Genomic DNA, 19686 nt, shown 5'->3' with positions numbered 1-19686 from the left:
TTAACTTATAAATTATGAACCTGTCAGCGCTTTGGTGTGTATCTAAAGGAGAACTGGTAATACTCTCTGTATTAGTCCGTTCTCACACTTCACATAAAGACACATTCAAGACTGGGTCATTTATAAAAGAAAGAGATTTAATGGAATCAAAGTTCCACATGGCTGGAGAGGCCTCAAAATCATGGCAGAAGGCAAAGGAGGACCAAAGGCCTGTCTAACATGGCAACAGGCAAGAGAGCATGTGAAGGGGAACTCCCCTTTATAAAACAATCAGACCTTGTGAGACTTATTCGCTATCACAAGAATGCCTGCCATGATTCAATTACCTCCCACCAGTTCCCTCCCACGACACATATTATGGGAACTACAATTTGAGATTTGAATGGGGACCAAAGGCTAACTATATCATTTCACTCCTAGCCCCTTCCAAATTTCATGTCCTTTTCACATTTTAAAATCCATCATGCCTTCCCAACAATCCCTCAAAGTCTTAATTCATTCCAGCATTAACCCAAAAGTCTACATCCAAAGTCTCATCTGAGACAAGGCAAGTCTCTTCCAGCTATAAGCCTGTAAAATCAAAAGCAAGTTAATTCCTTCCTAGATACAATTGGGGTACAGAAATTGGGTAAATATGCCCATTCTAAATGTAGAAATTGGCAAAAAATAAAGGGACTACAGGCTCCACACAAATCCTAAATCCAGTAGGGAAGTCATCAAATCTTAAAGTTCCAAAATGATCTCCTTTGATTCCATGTCTCAAATCCAGGACATGCTGATGCAAGAGGTGGGTTCCCATGGCCTTGGGCAGCTCTATCCCTGTGGCTTTACAGGGTACAAACCTCCTCCCAGGTGCTTTCACAGGCTGGAGTTGAGTGCCTGTGGCTTTTCCAGGTTCACAGTGCAAGCTGTTGGTGGATATACTATTCTGCAGTCTGAAGGATGGTGGCCCTCTTCTCATAGCTCCACTAGATGGTGCCCCAGTGGGGACTCTGTGTGGAGCTCTGACCCCACATTTCCCTGCTGCACTGCCCTAGCAGAGATTCTCCATGTGGGCCCCTCCCCTGCAGCAAACTTGTGCCTGTGCATCTAGGCATTTCCATACATCCTCTGAAATCTAGGTGGAGGTTTTCAAACCTCAATTCTTGACTTCTGTGTACCCACAGGCTCAACAACACGTGGAAGCTGCCAAGGCTTGGGGCTTGTCCTCTCTGAAGCCATGACCCTAGCTATACCTTGGTCCCTTTTAGCCATGGCTGGGATGCAGGGCACCAAGTCCCTAGGCTGTACACAGCAGGAGGGGGCACGGACCCAGTCCAGGAAACCATTTTTCCCTCCTAGGCCTCCAGGCCTGTGATGGGAGACGCTGCCATGAAGGCCTCTGATATACCCTGGAGACGTCTTCTTCATTGTCTTGGTGATTAGCATTTGGCTCCTTGTTACTTGGGCAAATGTCTGCTGCTAGCTTGAATTTCTCCCCAGAAAATGGGGTTTTCTTTTCTACTGCATCATCAGGCTGCACATTTTTCAAACTTTTATGCTCTGCTTCCTCTTGAACGCTTTGGCACTTAGAACTTTCTCCCACCAGATATCCTAATCTCTCTCAAGATCAAAGTTCCACAGGTCTCTAAGGCAGAGGAAAAATGCTGCCAAACTCTTTGCATAACAAGAGTAATCTTTACTCCAATTCCCAACAAGTTCCTCATCTCCATCTGAGACCACCTCAGCCTGGACTTTATCATCTATATCACTGTCAGCATTTTGGACAAAGCCATTCAACAAGTCTCTAGGAAGTTCTAAACTTTTCCACGTCTTACTGTCTTCTGAGCCCTCCAAGTCTCTAGGAAGTTCCAAATTTTCCTGCATTTTCCTGTCTTCTTCCAAGCTCTCCTGATATGGTTTGGCTGTGTCCCCACCCAAATCTCAACTTGAATTACATCTCCCAGAATTCCCACGTGTTGTGGGAGGGACTAAGAGGAAGGTAATGGAATCAGGAGGCTGGTCTTTCCCATGCTATTCTCATGACAGTTAATAACTTCCACAAGATCTGATGGGTTTATCAGGGGATTCCACTTTTGCTTCTTTCTCATCTTCTCTTGCCTCTACCATGTAAGAAGTGCCTTTCACCTTCCACCATGATTCTGAGGCCTCCCCAGCCACGTGGAACTATAAGTCCAATTAAACCTCTTTTTCTTCCCAGTCTCCAGAATGTCTTTAACAGCAGTGGGAAACAGACTAATACACCTCCAAACTCTTTCAACCTCTGCCTGTTACCCAGTTCTAATGTCACTTCCACATTTTCAGTTATCTTTACAGCAGCACCCCACTCTTCCAGCACCAATTTGCTATATTAGTCTGTTCTTATGCTGCTAATGAAGACATATCCAAGACTGGGTAACTTATAAAGGAAAAAGGTTTAATGGACTCACTGTTCCACACGGCTGGAGAGACCTCACAATCATGGTGGAAGGCAAAGGAGAAGTAAAGGCATGTCATACATGGTGTCAGGCAAGAGAGTATGTGCAGGGGAACTGCCCTTTAGAAGACCATCAGATCTCAGGACTTACTCACTATCACAAGAATGGCACGGGAAAAACTCGCCCTCATGATTCAATTACCTCCCACCAGGTCCCTCCCACAACACGTGGGAATTATGGAAACTACAATTCAAGATGAGATTTGGGTGGGAACACAACTAAACCATATTACTCTCTTCTCTAACCTTGAGAATCTCCTTTTGTAAACAGAACTTAAATACCTAAGGAAATCCTAATGGGATTATGTAAACTGAACTGATATATAAATTTAGCAATGCCAAGGGTAAATTGGGAAAATATCACTAAACAACTATACCTTAACTGCCAGCCCTTATCTAGATATACTTCAAAATGGAAATGAATTAAGGAATAAAATATGATTTCTCTCAAAAACAACATGAATATTGACTAATAACCATCAACTCGACTTTTCAGCAAGTAAACAGAGAGTTTGATTTTAGTTTTAGCACTCCCAATAACTGTTGTTATTTCCCTCTCTGGACCTAGTTCCTCATATATGAAATGTTATGTTCTTCCAAATTCCTATCAACTCCAAACTTCAATTGTAAAATCATCAATCATTGCCTGACATTTAATTTCAGTTTGAAAAGAATACAAATGGAAAACTGCATATGTACTACCATAAGAACATTTAGCTTTTGATGTTTACTTGAATCTAAATCCAGCCAAAGGAAGCTTTTTGGCTTTGGATACTTGCTGAATAAAGATAACAAAGGTCAGACACTTTAGAAAGAACCAAGACACACACACATAGACACACACAGACACACACACACGTGTTATATATAAAAGTTATATGTATATAAAAGTTACATATATGTGTGTGTGTATATATATATAAATTCCTGTAATTCATGATGCCAGTAACTTAAGCAATGCATCTCTTTATGTTGAGAGCTCAATGAAAAATGATTACTCTCTAAATGTATACAATATTTTTATTTTTAGACACCAGCTGTGAAGGCTTTAAAACTTAGTGAGCAATGTCTTTAATTACATATAATTATACATATAGCATCCCTGAAATATAACTGTACAATAACTTCATATCATACCATAATACTATACTATCCTAAATGTTTTGGAATGAAATTACCTAAGTCCTATAATAAAAATCAATTTATTTTTACTATTTTTTTCAACAAAGTACACATACATAGTTATAAAATATAATGATTTAGAATAGGAAAATTAGGTTACTTTTGGCATTATAATATGAAATACAAATAATTTTAGTGATTAAAGATTTAGTCTTATTTTCAGAATGTCAATGTTAAAAAATTTTTTAATTTTCCTTACTAGCCAAGACTTGGCACACTATATAATGTACATTATTTTAAATAATTATGATTAATACATCTTTCAGCCAGTAGGATTAAGAACCACAATTGATAGTTTCATAAAAACATGTAAAAATTCTCTTCCCATCTAATACAATACAGAATCTCTCCTTAGCCTTAACTTGGTATAGTTCAAAAGTAAAATATTTTGACATTAGCCAGCATATATAAAGTTTCTCATTGTTATTCCAATATGCTTAGAGCATGAAATCACATGACACTAAAGGAAAAAAAATCACATCTCTATAATCTAAACTACAATGAACATGAATGCGATTTGTATAATTTTTAAAGTTACCTGAATAGAGAGAGAACCTGCGTTTGACACTTTTCTCCAGGTTCAGGGCTAAGAACAGAGGCAACTGATCATTAACTTTCAGCCACAAGCAAACTTACATACATGTCTCCAGAGACTCTGTTTTGCCCTTCCCTCTCTCTTCTCTCAAATAGGGCAAAGTTAGTTCTTTCTCTTTTTCAAGAACCTGCTTTGACATGCACAGTTAGTTCATACTTTTCAGAGTCTAAAGTAAGCGTGGCTTAAATTATATCATGGGTCAAAGAAGGTGGCCAAGTCTGGCAATTTGAACTGCTAAATTTAACCTTCTCATGTGTTGTGTTGATGTAGCCACATTTTCAAGCACATTTTCCATCGCATGATTTAATATGCATAAAACATATTGCAAAAATACTGTACTATATACATTAATAGTTTAGTGACTCTTCACTGAGTCTGAGACTAGGTAATTTGTAAGTTATGAACAATAATAAAGAGGCCAGGGTCAAAGTGTTGAATCTCTTGTGGGCCAGTTTAATCTATTTCCTGATCACACATAACACTCCCTACATGGTCAGCCATTCTGTAAATGCATGCTCTCTGTCCCAAAGAGTCGCCAACCCTGTGTGAGGGTGAATCTGGTGATAGATCATTAGTACCATCTTCGTTTTTGAAGAAATTACAATAATCTTTGGAAAAAATGCAGTGCTGTAACTTATTAAATGCTTCTCATATTCTAGGTAAGCATTTTGCCAAATAATTTATACCCATTATCCCATTCTGTAAATGATACATGATAGACATTATGATAAATATTTTCCTATGGGGACACTGAAGCTCAGAGTTTTGATTACTTATGTAAGGCCGTATAGCTGTGAAATATGGGGTCCTGGATTCCAACTCTAGATTGTCTAGATTAGAGGCCCATGTTCCTCTCTATCAAACAGCATGCCAGACTCCTCTATCAGTGGATGAGAAATATCTGATTTCCTATGTGAAAGATACAATTATTTAGATCTAAGCACTAAGCAGTAGCCACTTGTAAAATATGCTTCCCAAACATTTGGGAAGGCTGCATTTCTAAATATGTATAATAATGAAATAATAATAACCAGGTAATAACATAAATAACCTCTAGAAATTTTATCTAATTTATTTAACCAAATTAACTAAATGCTTTTACAAAATATGTGGTATGTTTCTTTCATTTCTACTGAAAACTTAAGCTTAAAAACTAAAATGAAATAAAAGCATAAAGAAATTTTACCTAGTACAAAATTAGACATAAACTGAGGTTTTAATACAGTGAACAAATTATACTACGGATTTCACAATTATATAGTACATCTGACAACCAAAAGCAGTCTATATATTTACTGAGAACTCTTCAAATGCTTCTTTGTCCCAACGAAACAAGGTGCTTAGTGGCTAGTAAGTGTTCGATACATTTATTTGGGGTAAAATTACTGAAATGTAATATAAGTGATTAACCAATGAATAACTTCATTTTGTACCCTGTACATATACCTCAAAGTAGTTTCTTTTTTAAAAAGGGTTAAAGAATAAAATTTCAATATTGTTTGCTTTATCAACTACTTTTTTATATTGATAATATGAAAATAAGACTCAATTTTATGTAAAGAAATTATTATTAACTTTATTCAGTTAATATGTTATTTATTACATCAAGAATAATAATTTTAAAAGGCTCCCATATGTATAGTTAATTTAGTTAGCATTATTACAAAATATTCTAAAGTTAAATAAGAAGAGAAATACAAAGACGTACATTTGATATGTAAAAATTATATTATCAAGAAAATAGCTTGATAAGATCTATAAAGAACAAAATTGACAGGAATTTGAATAATGTATTTTGTACTTAGTTTGTATTATTTTGCTTACTGTCATTACAATATACAATCCTCAAAAAGTACTATCCACTGACAGAAACCATGGTCTGTTAAGTCTAGTGCGCATGTTCGAAAAGTTTAAAGAGTTCAAATTATAAGTCACATATTTTCTTTCTAAATGTAGAATTCAGCTTTCTTCACATAAGATATTTCTTCCACTACATTACTTTAACATCTTAAACATTTTAAGCAAATATACAAAAAATTAAAATTCACCTAAAGCAGCAAATTATGGATTAATGTTTGCTGGTGTAAAACACATAGCAAATAGAATAAACTGACTTTAACATTAACTTTAGTCACCTTTGTAATCACAGTAACACCTTTAACAATTTGACTCATCTTTTTTTATAATAATATAACTTAAAGCACAGTTAAATCATGTTACTAAAGTTGAGCAACTAAGTTCTGTGAGATGTGAGATAAACACAGACAGTGAGGTTTCTACATGCACCTTTGAGAAAAAGAAAAGCTAAATGCAAAACAGACCTGTTCACCAGGAGCCCTGGGGAGAGAATGGCTAAAGGTGACTAACTTTTGCCAAGGTTATAAATTCTCAAAAGTAACTCCAAAAATAGGATCATGCGAGATTTTTTTTAAATTTCCGGTTTCCAAAATTCTTCAATAATATGAGGACAGGAGAGAGGAAATGCAGATAGTCTTAGGAGAAAACCTTGATAAATAGCCTGTGTGCCCTTGGAACAGGTTATTAATTCTGTGTTTAAAACATGACAATAAGTTCTTGGCAACAGATTTATTTATAATATTATTTTCAAGTTTCACGAAGCATTTTACACATTTCCCTTGTGAGATTATGATGTTTTTCGCATTGTAACTAAGGAGTAAAACTGAATTAATGTGCAAAATCCAAGTTTTTCATCTGAATAAAAAGTGCAAGAAATTCTAAAGAACAGAAAGCTCAGGTATGTATTTTGAATGGAAAACAGCAGTAAATTAATCAGAAAACACAAAAAACAAAGGTCTCACAACATAATGGAAATAATATAACACATTTCTTTTCTCATCTGGATACAATATTTTTTTCTATTCTTTTCCTGGAAAGAGTACCATAATCCTAACATTCACTGAGTAGTGCTAACAGTGATTCTATTTTCTAAATCTAGAATTACAATGGAGCTAAAAGTTAGCTTACAGCAGAAGAAAACAATCCACGTTAATTATCTCTTAGAGTTATAATGTAAAAAGGCATCACTTTTAACCTCGATAAGCTTAAGAGAAAGATGCCATCAGTCAAATTTGCTTTCATAGAATAATTCCTTTAAAGTTTTAATACATCCTAGAAAAACCTAATTGGGGGAGGGTGGTCCTAAACACAAATACGCAAGTATTTTACCATCTTAATGGATTCCCCCTTCTTGCTGACAACAGTGACTCACTAATGGAAAAGAATTATTGGAAAGGTGATTTGAGTACATGGTACATTTAAGACCCTTACTTTCTTAGCTATTATCCATTCAATAGAAGATACTACTTATTTAGCCAATAGAGGAAACATGTTCAGAGAGAGAGTGCTTTAAAAATATCCTTCTAGCTCAGAACCTTGGGTTCCAATTAGCTCCCCGCCATCACTCTCAGCGTGCACTGTGGTCCCACAGCTTTCTGTTAAATGCACTAACATTCTGCCACTCAGCTCAAAGTCTCAGAGTCAGCAAAAATGTCTCCTCTTCTCTAAGATGAAACCCAAGTTGCCAATCCTTGTAAATTCTACTTGCAGAAGAAGTTAAATCTATCTTCTTTCCCTAATTCCCACAGGCACCAATAAATTTAGTAGCCTCCCAATTGTTATCCCAGCCTCCAATCTCTCTACTCAAAATCCCAAATCTTTGCTTAAATTGTACATCTAATACAAATGCAGACAATGGCATGCTCCTGCTCAAAACTGGTCAATATCCCCTCCCCTTCCCAACATTCACATACCACAAGCATCTTCCACCCACCCAACCACACAACCACTTCTCCTCCACATAGGAATAACAGAGAATATGTTATAAAACATAATATGATCGGGTATGTAGTTTCCATCTATTGCTATTGCCAATTATAGTAGAATAGGTATTTTAATGTGTTTTGGCTTTTTACTGCCATTTGTAAAATAAGAAGTCATTATTTCTCCTGGTTTTAAAAACACTACAAAGGCATTAGTCATTAACCAGATATAAATAAATGAAGTTCGAAGCAACATTAAATCTACTGTCTCGGTCACATCTCACAGGGTATGAGATCTTTCCACACCTCAAAACAAATTTACATCTTAAATAAAACTTAAGGTCACCTTTTGTTGTTATTTTAGGATTTTTATCATAGTTTATTTCATTGTATTTTTCAATTTTGTGACAGGGTCTCACTCACTCTTTCACCCAGGGTGGAGTGCAGTGGCAATCAAAGCTCACTGCAGCCTTGAACTCCTGGCCTCAAACTATCCTGCTTCAGCCTCCTCAGTAGGTGGGACTACAGATACATGCCACTATCCCTGGATAATTTTTAGATTTTTTTTGTAGAGACAAGGTCTGGCTATGTTGTCCAGGCTGGGATTTTAAGTTATTTCAAATAAAAGTATAAAACCTCCATATGGTGATGTCAGAATATAACAATTTAAAAAGCAATGTAAAATTATATGGCAAAGACAGTTTATAGAAGCCATAACCATGCCCTAGAAGTTAAAGTCCCATGGCTTCAAGGCTTTTATTACCCTCTGGGTTCCCCATGGGGACTAGACTTTCTTGGTGCTCTCCTCAGCAGCAGATGGAGGACATGGACCTCTTTTGCCCTGGACTGGCACTGTGACAGGCCTCAGCCTGTTCACTAGGCTTCATTCCCCTGGGAGCACCAGTTATTACTACTATGATGCAGCATAAAATTCTTTTAAAAAAAGAGTTTTTTTTAAAAAAAACTAAAGGATTCTTTTTAAAAAAGGATTATTTAAAGGGCTCTTTAAAAAAAGAAGCAAAAGCAAAAACAAAAACCACAAAATAAAACAACACTGACAACAAAACACCTTGATTTAGTATTAGAAGAGTTGGGTAAGACCTATACTCTACTTCTCATCTTGAACAAATTATCTAACCTCTCTAACACCCAGGCTTCTCAGCTATATACTGGCCTAGTATTTCCTAATGCAGACACTGCTGTTAAGATAACACTTCAATCCATTCCACATCTGATTGCTGAATTTTCAAGAAAAAATTAAGCAAGCTTGATGCAGAAATATTCTGGGCTCTCCCTTTTCCAGATATGCCTTCCTACAGAGGAGACAGATTCTGATCTGGTCTACATAGTAAGATCATTTTACTAGAGCAGATTCTTCCCATACAAGGGAAAGCCTAAGTTTTGATGATAAGTTCAAATGAGAAACCCCATTTGACCATATATTCAAGCAATATTCTCCAGTTCAGCATCAATTTTAAGAATTAAATAGATGAATCAAAGGGGCTAGCTGAATATATTTTTCCTTGTTTTTAATTAATTAACTAATTTAACCAACATATAGTGAGTAGCTAGCTACAAAACCCATTATATTATGTACAGGAGGGATGCCGGGATAAATAAGACAGCTTCTCTTTCCTCAAATAGTCACTCACTGGAATAACAGACTTTGGAAGCTACCAAAGGTGGGAAGTTAGGAGGAGGATGAGGGTTGAGAAATTACCTTTTGGATACACTGTTCACCACTTCGGTTATGGGTACACTAAAAGCCCAGATTTTACCACTGCACAATATATGCATGTAAGAAATATGTACTCATACCTGCTAAATAGATTAAGAAAAATTTTTAAATATTCACTTTCCCATAGTGGGAGGCTATATGTGTGTGTGTGTGTGTGTGCATGCGTGTATTTTAAAACCAGAATAGTCAAACCTAAAATAGTGTTATAAAGTAGTATTAGCAAAGTCATATATTACAGAACCTTGCATAATTTAATTAATCACCACATACATTCACATAGGCTAAAGGTACGAGCCAAAATAATAAAACTACCTACTCTAGGTATCTGCTGTCACATCATAAAGCTGTTAAGTAATGTTAGGATTTTAATTATCAGGGCAGTATCACAGAAATGTTCCCCTGTATCTAAAACCATTATACTCATTTTAACCATATTTTTATAGACACATTAGCAAATTTGACTGATTATTTCATATCAGAAACTCTCAATTCATTATTTCTGAACTGTGTTATGAATGAAGAAGACTTAACATTTAAAAACTTTCCTAGGTTTAAGATGCTGCCAAAATACGTAAATCTGGCTAACTCAACATGAAAGAAAAAGCCTAATTATTTGATTGTTAGCATTTATATCAACCCACACAATCTATAGTCTATGTAAAAGAAATGAGGACACAGTAAGTGGCTTAGTGGAATATTAGGGAAAATATATTAACAGCTGGGCATGCTCAGCTTGCCTCTATACTGATTTCTTGATGCAGTTTCAAGGTAGAAAGGCACAGAAAGGCAAAGAAGGCATGGCAAGGTATTTGGTACATAATTCACTTGAAACCTTCCACTAACTCATAGCGGTGATTTTTTTGGTCAAATAATTCCTATATTTCTCTGCTACTCTTCTGTTAACTGCTGGATTCAAGTGAAAACATAGGCAAGAAAGAGTGATATCTTTTGTAGGTTGCATGTTCAAACAGTTCTCCAAGGCTACCCAAAGATCCATCTATTTCCACATAGTTAAGTGCCTTGAGGAAAGCCCCTTCTAATTTTCTGTGATTTTTAGCTTTGTCCAGGTAAATGAGATGCCAATTAGTGAAGTGTGGGAGAAGTAAGACTGTAAAATGAAAATCGAAGGAATTGACTGAAAAGCACCACAAAGATACCACACGTATTTGAGGAAAAAGAGAAATCTCATTTTACTGAAACACACCATGTGATTATTGATATCTGTTTCTTAACCACAGACTCAATAGGCCTGTGATTATAGTTTTTAAGTATCCAATTTAAAGGGATGGTATCCCCTGTATTTCAGGTGTCTGTGTAAGGAATATATTTTGTTTTGTTTTTCCTCATACTAGAGAAAACCTAGGGTGTCAAAAGACAGGCACAAACTGTTTTGTAAGAGCAAAACAGTTTGCTTTTATGCACATTTTAGAACTGCATAAGAAATCATGGCATGCTGCAACTGGCCTTTGTGTGTGGGTAGCTAGAAAGAGTAAATATGTCTTACCTCCCTGCCTAACTATAATGCTAGAATCTAAGCTACTTCAGGGATCATTGGTTCTTCCCCTCTATGCCGTGAACATCTTGAACAGACATCATTTGTTTATTGGCATTAGGAGGTATGTAACACATGTTGGTTGAATCAATTAATATATTGTCCCTTGGGATATAGCCACTGTAGTGAAGGCCTAAAAGACTGATCAAATATATACTACCACCAGGCCTAAAGCAGACCCACACCACTGTCAAACACAGAGAATGGGGCACTGACTGAAGTAGTCATTTCTATGTATCCATTTAAGAGACTCCTCTTTCAACAATGTCTTTGAAAACGCCATTCAGACTAGGTTTTTCTCACTTGTGAAGTATTTTTAATCTAGGATCTCTTATTACAGGGTTCTGCATACTTTCCCTACTACCAAGATATTCACATGCTTAAGTAGTGACATCAAAACAAACCTGAAGACTCACAATATAAAACAGCTAAGACAGAACAATAAGTAAAGTCAATGAAATGAATTATTATAGAATATACAAAATTGCTTCATCTACATATGATGACGAAAACGGACAAAGAGGTATTTCAAAGCATGAAGGTTTTTTAAAAATTAAGTAAAATTACAAATTACAAAATTCACATAATTATATTAAAATGCCTCTACCACAAAGGCGCTCATCCCAAAGTTTTGGACACTTTCCTATCTATATCTGAATAAAGAAAATGAATCAGCAAATACAGTATTTGAGGAATAATTTAGTAATAATAACAGCTACCACTTAATTAGTCCCTACAATATGCCAAGTATTAATAATATTCTAAGTACTTAACACAAATTAATAGTTAATTCTCACAACAGCCCTATAAAGAACTTGTCCTCATTTTACAGATGAAAAAACTGATGCTCAAACATTATAATTAGTAAGCATCAGAGGCAGCATTTGAACCTAACACTCCAAGATCCATATTCTGTACTCTTAATAAGACCAGGCAGGGTTAAGCTGGTTCCCTTAGTAAACTATGTATCCAAAAGGAACCATATGACATATTACAACCTAGCCCTACGATCATACTTACCATGGAACAAAAAATTCAATCAAAGCAGCAAATACCCCTATGACTGACCTAATAAGCTCTTGGCATAAACCGCTGTTTCTACTCTGAGGCTGTCTGTAATTTCACAGTGTTGAGCTGTATTTGTTTTCTGTTGCTGCTGTAACAAACAACCACAAATACAATGGCTTAAAGCAGCACAAATTTATTATCTTACAATTTCAGAGGTCAGAAGTCTGAAATGGGTCTCACTGAACTAAAATCAAGGTGTGAGTGGAAGGTTTAGGAGAGAATCTGTTTCCTTGCTTTTCCATACTCTGAAAGCCACCACTGGCATTCTTTGGCTTCTGGCTGCATTCCTACATCAACAAACCGTCAAGGTTGGACTGATTATGTTTCATGCTGCCTTCTCTCTTTCATTTATAAGGATCCTAGTGATTACGCTGGGCCCATGCACATAATCAAGGATAATTTCAAAGTCACCTGATTAGCAATGTTAATTCCATCTGCAACCTTAATTCTCCCCTTACCATGTAACATAACATATTCAGAAGTGGCAGAGATTAAAATGTGGGGGTCCATTATTCTGTTTACTACATAGATATACCAAGATTTGTTCATGAACTTGAGGTAGAAGACAGAGTACATGATACAACAGAGGTAGAAGACAGAATACAACCATACAGTTGGTCTAGGAATTGTTCACAACAAACAGGTAATATAACTTAGTAAATTTACCATACTACTCTTATAAACTAGTTAAAATATGTAGCAATCCAATGCAAAAATACAAATTTGACCAATTGAATACAGTTGGTTACATTTATTTGAAAGAGTATAGACTAGTTATAAGAACAGTCTACAGAAAAGAGTATAGACTGTTTATAAGAACATTGGATTTTAAATTATCTCCCTTATAAGTTATGCAGTCTTCAGCAAGACACAATGCTGAGCATCAGTTTTCTCATCTGCACAGCGAGGATTAAAATCCCTGACCTGCTTTACACCAAGATTGTATGAAGGATTAAATCAGATTGAATCATGAGTGTGGAAACACAGTGATAAAGCCCTTTGCAAACAACATACGAACGTAAAAAAAAAACCCAATATGATCATTTTTGTTAAAAATTTAGTTTTTTTTAAAAAGTGCCAATGATAAAGGTAAATAACTAAAAGTATATACCTCTAGCTTTCTCGTTTATTTTAAAACCAGAATTCATGCTAGTAATAAAAATAGAATATAATTCTATTATTATTATTGAAACTTTATCATTTACTACTTTATAATCATTTAAATGAAGGAAGTTTATATTTAGCTTCTTTTTATATACAGAGAAACTGAGACTTAGTCTCTTGACCAAGATTACACAGTATATTGGATCATGGAAACACTAGAAGCTAAAAGTACCAACTTTAAGATATGTCCTATTTTAGAAAATGAATTAAAACAGTAGTCATGCCAATATTACCATTCACATTAAGATTTACTAATTGCATAAACAGCATGACTTACAACAGCTAGAAGGAAGAAAACATCATTACACACCAAGGATACTCACAGAGTAACTCTGTTGGCACCAAGAGTCCTAGAGTCTTTGGTTCCCCAGATCACCTTGTTTCAGGTTTCACAGGAAAGTATCACATCTTAAGATTGACTCCTAGAAGAATCAAAGAATATAGTAACCATCTAAATATTTCAGTGCATGTTTAGAAAAATGAAAAATATATCCAACTCCATATCTGAAAGACTTAATAACATGTAGCTTTCTATTGCACTGGCTGAAAATGCTATTTACCTTCTCTTAAAGCTCCAAGCTTTTATTTAAAGGACCATTTAGATTATTTAGTTAAATGTGTTCACATCACCAACAGCCCTATGTTATAATTATGGCACCTGCCTGCCTTTATTTGTGCCTGCCTTTATATTTTCTGTCCCAAGTACAATTTCTCAAGGTGCAGAGGATTTCCTACCAAAACATCAGAGAGACTCATTTCAGTCCACCATCTTTGGGATTTCAAACCAATAGCTTGTTTTTAACTTCTGAGTGATGTTTCTCTCCATTTTTGGTACAAAAATATATGTGAGTGTGAGTGTGAGTGTGTATGTGTGTGTGTGTGCATGCCTATGTCTGTGTTCATAAAGTAATATCTTGAAATTTTTTACATAAATACATTAAAACTACTTACATTAAATGTCAATTAAAAATTGAAGCAACATTTCAGTGAGACAACTAAAGTTTAACAATACATCAGAAATATTATAAAAATATAACCAATGTTTAATCATTAGTTCTTGTATGTTCTTTGATGATATGAACCTTGAAACAAGCTTTTCATTTCTCTGTCCAACTTCTTTACTTGAAAACAAAGGATATACTAGTATTTACCCCAAAATTGTGACTATTGAATTAAGCTAGTTAACATTTGTAAAATATCAATACATATAGTGTTTGGCAATGAAATAACAACATGAATAATAAATTGTTGACTGAATAATTGTTATTGATTATAATAATTGTTATTAATAATTAATTAATAATATTAACTATTAATAACTATTAACTATTAACTCTTCTCTTAAAGCTCCAAGGTTCTATTTAAAGACTCCTTTAGATACAGATTATTTAGTTAAATTTGTTCACATCACCACTAACCCTATGTTATAACCATGGCACCCCATAATAGTTGATTAAAATATAATTATTAATAATAACATTAATTAATATTAATATTGCTACTTAAGACAGTTTAAAAAATTGGAATATATAGATGAATAAACATTAGATCCCTGCTGATTCTTTATTTAAAAAATAAGATATTTAAGTATACAAATTCTGATATTTATCTTATTATTAAACCAATATAATCAACTTTGAGATGTAATCAAGAAAAATCAGATTGTTCTACAGTAGTATAGTGCAGTGCAAAGGTTTTTAAAATATAAAAAAATCACACGAGTAAGGCCAAAGAAAACAGAACAGAAATAGTCTGAGGTCATTTTGATAGCACTTGTAATGTTACGTGATTTAACCAGAGAACCTTGATATTGTAATCTAAAATGGAAGGAATTTTAGGTTGATAATCAATTGTTTACTTCGTAAATTCCAAAACTATAATAAGCAGACCATGTATATACATTGTAATTTAGTAAAAATTACACAAACACTTGTGAATTTTACATGCAAATACCTCCTTAAAACAATAATTAAATTCACTTGAATTTAGAATTAATATTAAGATATACTTCACAAAATTACTGGTATTATTATACCACAATAATTAAAATTTATATAGTAAATATTTTTAAAACATAACATCTTACTCTAACTTTCTGATTCAGTAGCTACCACTAAAATTATATAATTTTGAATTTATTTCATGTATAGGTATGGTGACAAATTGGTATTATTTGCTGTAACCCATTTTTGTCTGCATAATTATATTTCTTACCTCATACCTAAAAAGTGAGATCTCCCACATTTTGATTCTCATGTGAAATAAAATAATATTACTAATATTTGAGAATCATCAGTTAAGGAAGTTTTCATTCTCTTTTCTTTTTTATTCCTCAACTAAAAATTTGTTTTAACAACGTGACTTTAGAAATTCCCTGGTTTTTCTCTACAACATTAGAATATTACAGTTAATTTTAGTTTACAGTATTTTGTTCTGCAAAAGTAGGGCAGTAAAAGTTTCATTTGTCTTAAAGAGTGATTTTCTTTTAAACAGGAGCAAACCTTAAAAGTTATATGTTTGTGGGCTGATATGTAAAACAATAAAGAGTAATTTGACAGTTACATAATCATGTCTACCAAATAGAGATGTTTAAAAAAGAAAGGTAGTTAAAATGAAATAAAATGTTTTCTATTTGTTTCGGCATGCCTTTTCATCTTCCAAGTAACTTTTACCTTGTACAAAAGTTAGAATACCTGACCTTCTGAAGCATGCATGTGTAAATCACAGATAAGTTCTACAAAGACTTTTATTTATATTAAAAGGCAACGTTTTCATAATTTCTTTAATATAAAACCAACAGCAAAAGTATATGCTATATTTACTTTTCTAGAAAGGTTCATAAACTAAGAGAAATTCCTTGATCTGTTTTACTGAAAATAAAATTAACACAAATAAGAAGGAACAGGAAAGAAAAAAACAGGAATCTCTAGGCCTTTGGAAGGCTAGGTTAATGTCTAATTTCTCATCCAATTATCAGGTAGGAAATAGTATGGTATTTTTAATTCTGTAATTTCAGAGATCATTATTTAGGTGATTTAAATGGCCATACTTTTTAGAAAGGGCCAGCAGCTATTTCAATACTGCTATTTTAATAGAATACTCCGGATGTCATAAAGTTCCATGTCTGGTGTAACTCATAATTAATTGACTTAAGAATTTTAGTTACAACGAAATGCATTACCCAGGGTTCATGATCTCTTCCAACTCATGAAACAAATTTTAATCAAGACAGAAATGAAATATATTTTTGCAAAGGTGCTTATTCAAAGGGCTAGGAATGTATGATATAATAGGGGAAATATGTTACTCATGTTTACACCTGGTTGATTATTATCTACAGAATAATAAAAGTGAAAAATTATGTCAGCTGACATATGTAATTTTATTAACTTATTTCACAAAATAAATAAATGTCCTCCAAAAATAAGAGACTGTTTTAGAAACCACAGTAAATCTAAAAGGAATATTTAAAACTATGTAAATCCACACTCAAATTTTCAGAAAATCAGCAAACAATCTACTCTCTAAGGAGAGAGAGTTTCTCCCTTTAACTCAACAGCACCATCCAATCATGTTTATAAATTCTCATTAGGGCTGAAAAAAAAGTTCCTTGAATAAAATATTTATTAATACCTCAAGCTTAGTTCTATACCTTATGATAGTAGTTAGCATTAGTAATAAAGTCAAAATAACTGTGAAACCATCTACTATCTTCTTTTAAATCTTTTTTGCTTTTCCCTTCCTCAAGCCCAGAAAGCATGTTTGTTTTGGAAGCAACTGGCAAACGCTACAAAAGGAGAACTTAGAGTGAATGATTAATGATCAAGGCAAAAACGTAAAATCACATCAGCTGATAAGTGGCTGACTAACTCAAGGTTGAAGAATGTGAGGGCATTGTGGTAAAGCTGAAGAGTAACATTTCTTTTGCTGGTAAATGACAGGCATGAGACACCACATCATACTCTTAGATGTCCAAAAGCAAATCCATTGTTTTAAGTTTACATAACCAGCAAAGGTGATCTTTGAAAGTCACTGGAGACAGATTCTAAAAAGCCATGTTACAAACAGCTACATGTATATAATTGTAAACACTATTTACAGCTACAGTATATAGCTGTTTTCATGGTTGACATAAGAAATTCTATGGTACTCCTTAATAAGTAGTATAACTTAAAATCTCTAAGCAAGGGTAATACAGTTATATGAATGGAATCTAAGGAAATGGCCTACATCATCATATACTGAAAATGAGTAAGAAAAACACTAGGACCATAAACTTTGATCTCAAAACTTTAACAAAATTATTGAGTTCACTAATCTTGTTCTCACTTCTTTGTTATAGAGACATTCATAGCCTACCCCTTTCTTAATTGAGGAAGTCAAAGATGAAAGAAAAATCAATAAACATTGAAAAAATATAATTTGTTTAGTGGTGTATTGAAAATTAACCACGAAGAGGGGCAAAGCCAAGACACACTGCAAAGGCAAATTGTACCGAGCTTGTCTTGGAATGTTGCCATGCTCAGTTTATCATCTTACTTTGAGGGAAGCATGGGTGGTTTTGAGGGGGGCTCTGCATGGGAGTAAGAGAGAAGCAAAAATAGTAGCTTCTTTTAGCTACCATCTCCCCATAGCAAAATTTACATTTATCTTTCACTCTATAAAGCAAATAGTATACTAGAGCTTTTAGCAATTTTATTTTTACATACAATTAAGATGGACAAATACGATGTGGTGCTTTTAAGTATGTGCCTCAAAGACCTACAGCTAGAGGGAGTATAACTGACCAAGGGCTCAAGCTGCTGAGCTCTGAAATCCATTGCTGAATTTGCATGGAGTCCACACCTCCCACAGGCACCTCCCAACCCACGCCTGAGCACAGCAGGGATACCAAAGTAGATCCATTCCTGGGACATAACTATATGTGAATAGATATATTCACTGAACTATAGTGAATAGATTAGAACTACAGAGAGATAGATTTTTGTTCAGTATAAGTATGACCTCATAGTCAAAGATACCTAAAAGTAAAATGGGCACTCTAGTCCTCTCAAACACTCTTTGATAATGGTAACATCTCCATTTTACAAAAGGGGAAATACTCGGCTTGGAGAAGTCAAGTTATCAGGGGTATACAGCTTTAAGGGTAGAGACAATATTCCAACTTTGATCTTGCTCACTGTTTCCACAATACCAGTTAGAATAAATATCTTTCATGAAAAGACACCAAATGGATATGCATCAGCCATAAATAGGTGGCTGGACTATGTGGTGTATAAAAACACTTCTAGTGCTAAACTTTGATGAATTGTATGCTTAGAATTTACTTCATAATACCATATCTCCTTTATTTTGAATAAGACACACACTCTTTTCCATGTCTTGTGAAACAAGTCAATCTACAGACCCAATTTAAATTTTCGTTACAGTTATTTAAGTGCTCAGGTAAGACTATGCCCTTTTAAAATTTAACAATGGAAATTAATATCATCAAATGGGTATCTTTTCTAATAAGCAAAAAAAAAGATGACATATATAAATCCTAAACACTAAATATTAAATTAATATAATGTAATGCCTTGAAAATGAAATACTAGACAAATATCTATACAATTTGTACTAATATTTTTAGAACTTTTTTTTTTAGTGGGGAGGGGGGATAGAGTTCCACTCTTATAGCCCAGGCTGGAGTGCAATGGCACAGTCTCGGCTCACTGCAACCTCCACCTCCAAGGTTCAAGTGATTCTCCAGTCTCAGCTTCCCAAGTTGCTGGGATTACAGGTGGCCGCCACCATGCCTGGCTAATTTTTGTATTTTTAGTAGAGATGGGGTTTCGCCATGTTGGCCAGGCTGGTCTTGAACTCCTCACCTCAGGTGATCCACCTGCCTCAGCATCCCCAAGTGCCGGTATTACAGGTGTGAGCCACCTTGTCTGGCCTAGAACTTTTAAAGTAAACTACTATTAAGCAAGGCCACAAAACCAGAGGTATAGATCCAGTTAATATCATCCAAATCTTCCATTGATCCAACCAACAAGACTCCTGTATCAGCCCCAACCACCACTGAACTTTGAACATTGTCATCCTCACTTAGCTCAAATAATAATGTGGTTGAAAGTCAGGTCATGGCAG

The 19686-nt window shown here is 34.6% G+C and overlaps 1 protein-coding gene across 5 annotated transcripts in view; it reads right to left on the bottom strand.

The window, feature by feature from the left end:
• The window catches only part of SLC16A7 (solute carrier family 16 member 7), a 182774-nt gene that overhangs the window by 102816 nt on the left and 60272 nt on the right, over positions 1–19686 (bottom strand). For 4 of the 5 annotated variants that reach the window (XM_054444064.2, XM_063672852.1, XM_063672853.1 and 1 more), the window contains one exon: positions 13878–13976. The gene's annotated coding sequence lies outside the window, so the exon portion shown is untranslated. Of the gene's footprint in view, positions 1–4196; positions 4334–13877; positions 13977–19686 lie in introns of those variants that run through there. The other variant, XM_054444066.2, reaches the window with a different exon arrangement.

The sequence above is a fragment of the Pongo pygmaeus genome, chromosome 10, assembly GCF_028885625.2.
Source record: "Pongo pygmaeus isolate AG05252 chromosome 10, NHGRI_mPonPyg2-v2.0_pri, whole genome shotgun sequence".
Classification (NCBI taxonomy): domain Eukaryota; kingdom Metazoa; phylum Chordata; class Mammalia; order Primates; family Hominidae; genus Pongo; species Pongo pygmaeus.
The sequence above is the reverse complement of the archived record's forward strand: the minus strand, read 5'-3'. Positions and strand labels throughout refer to the sequence as shown.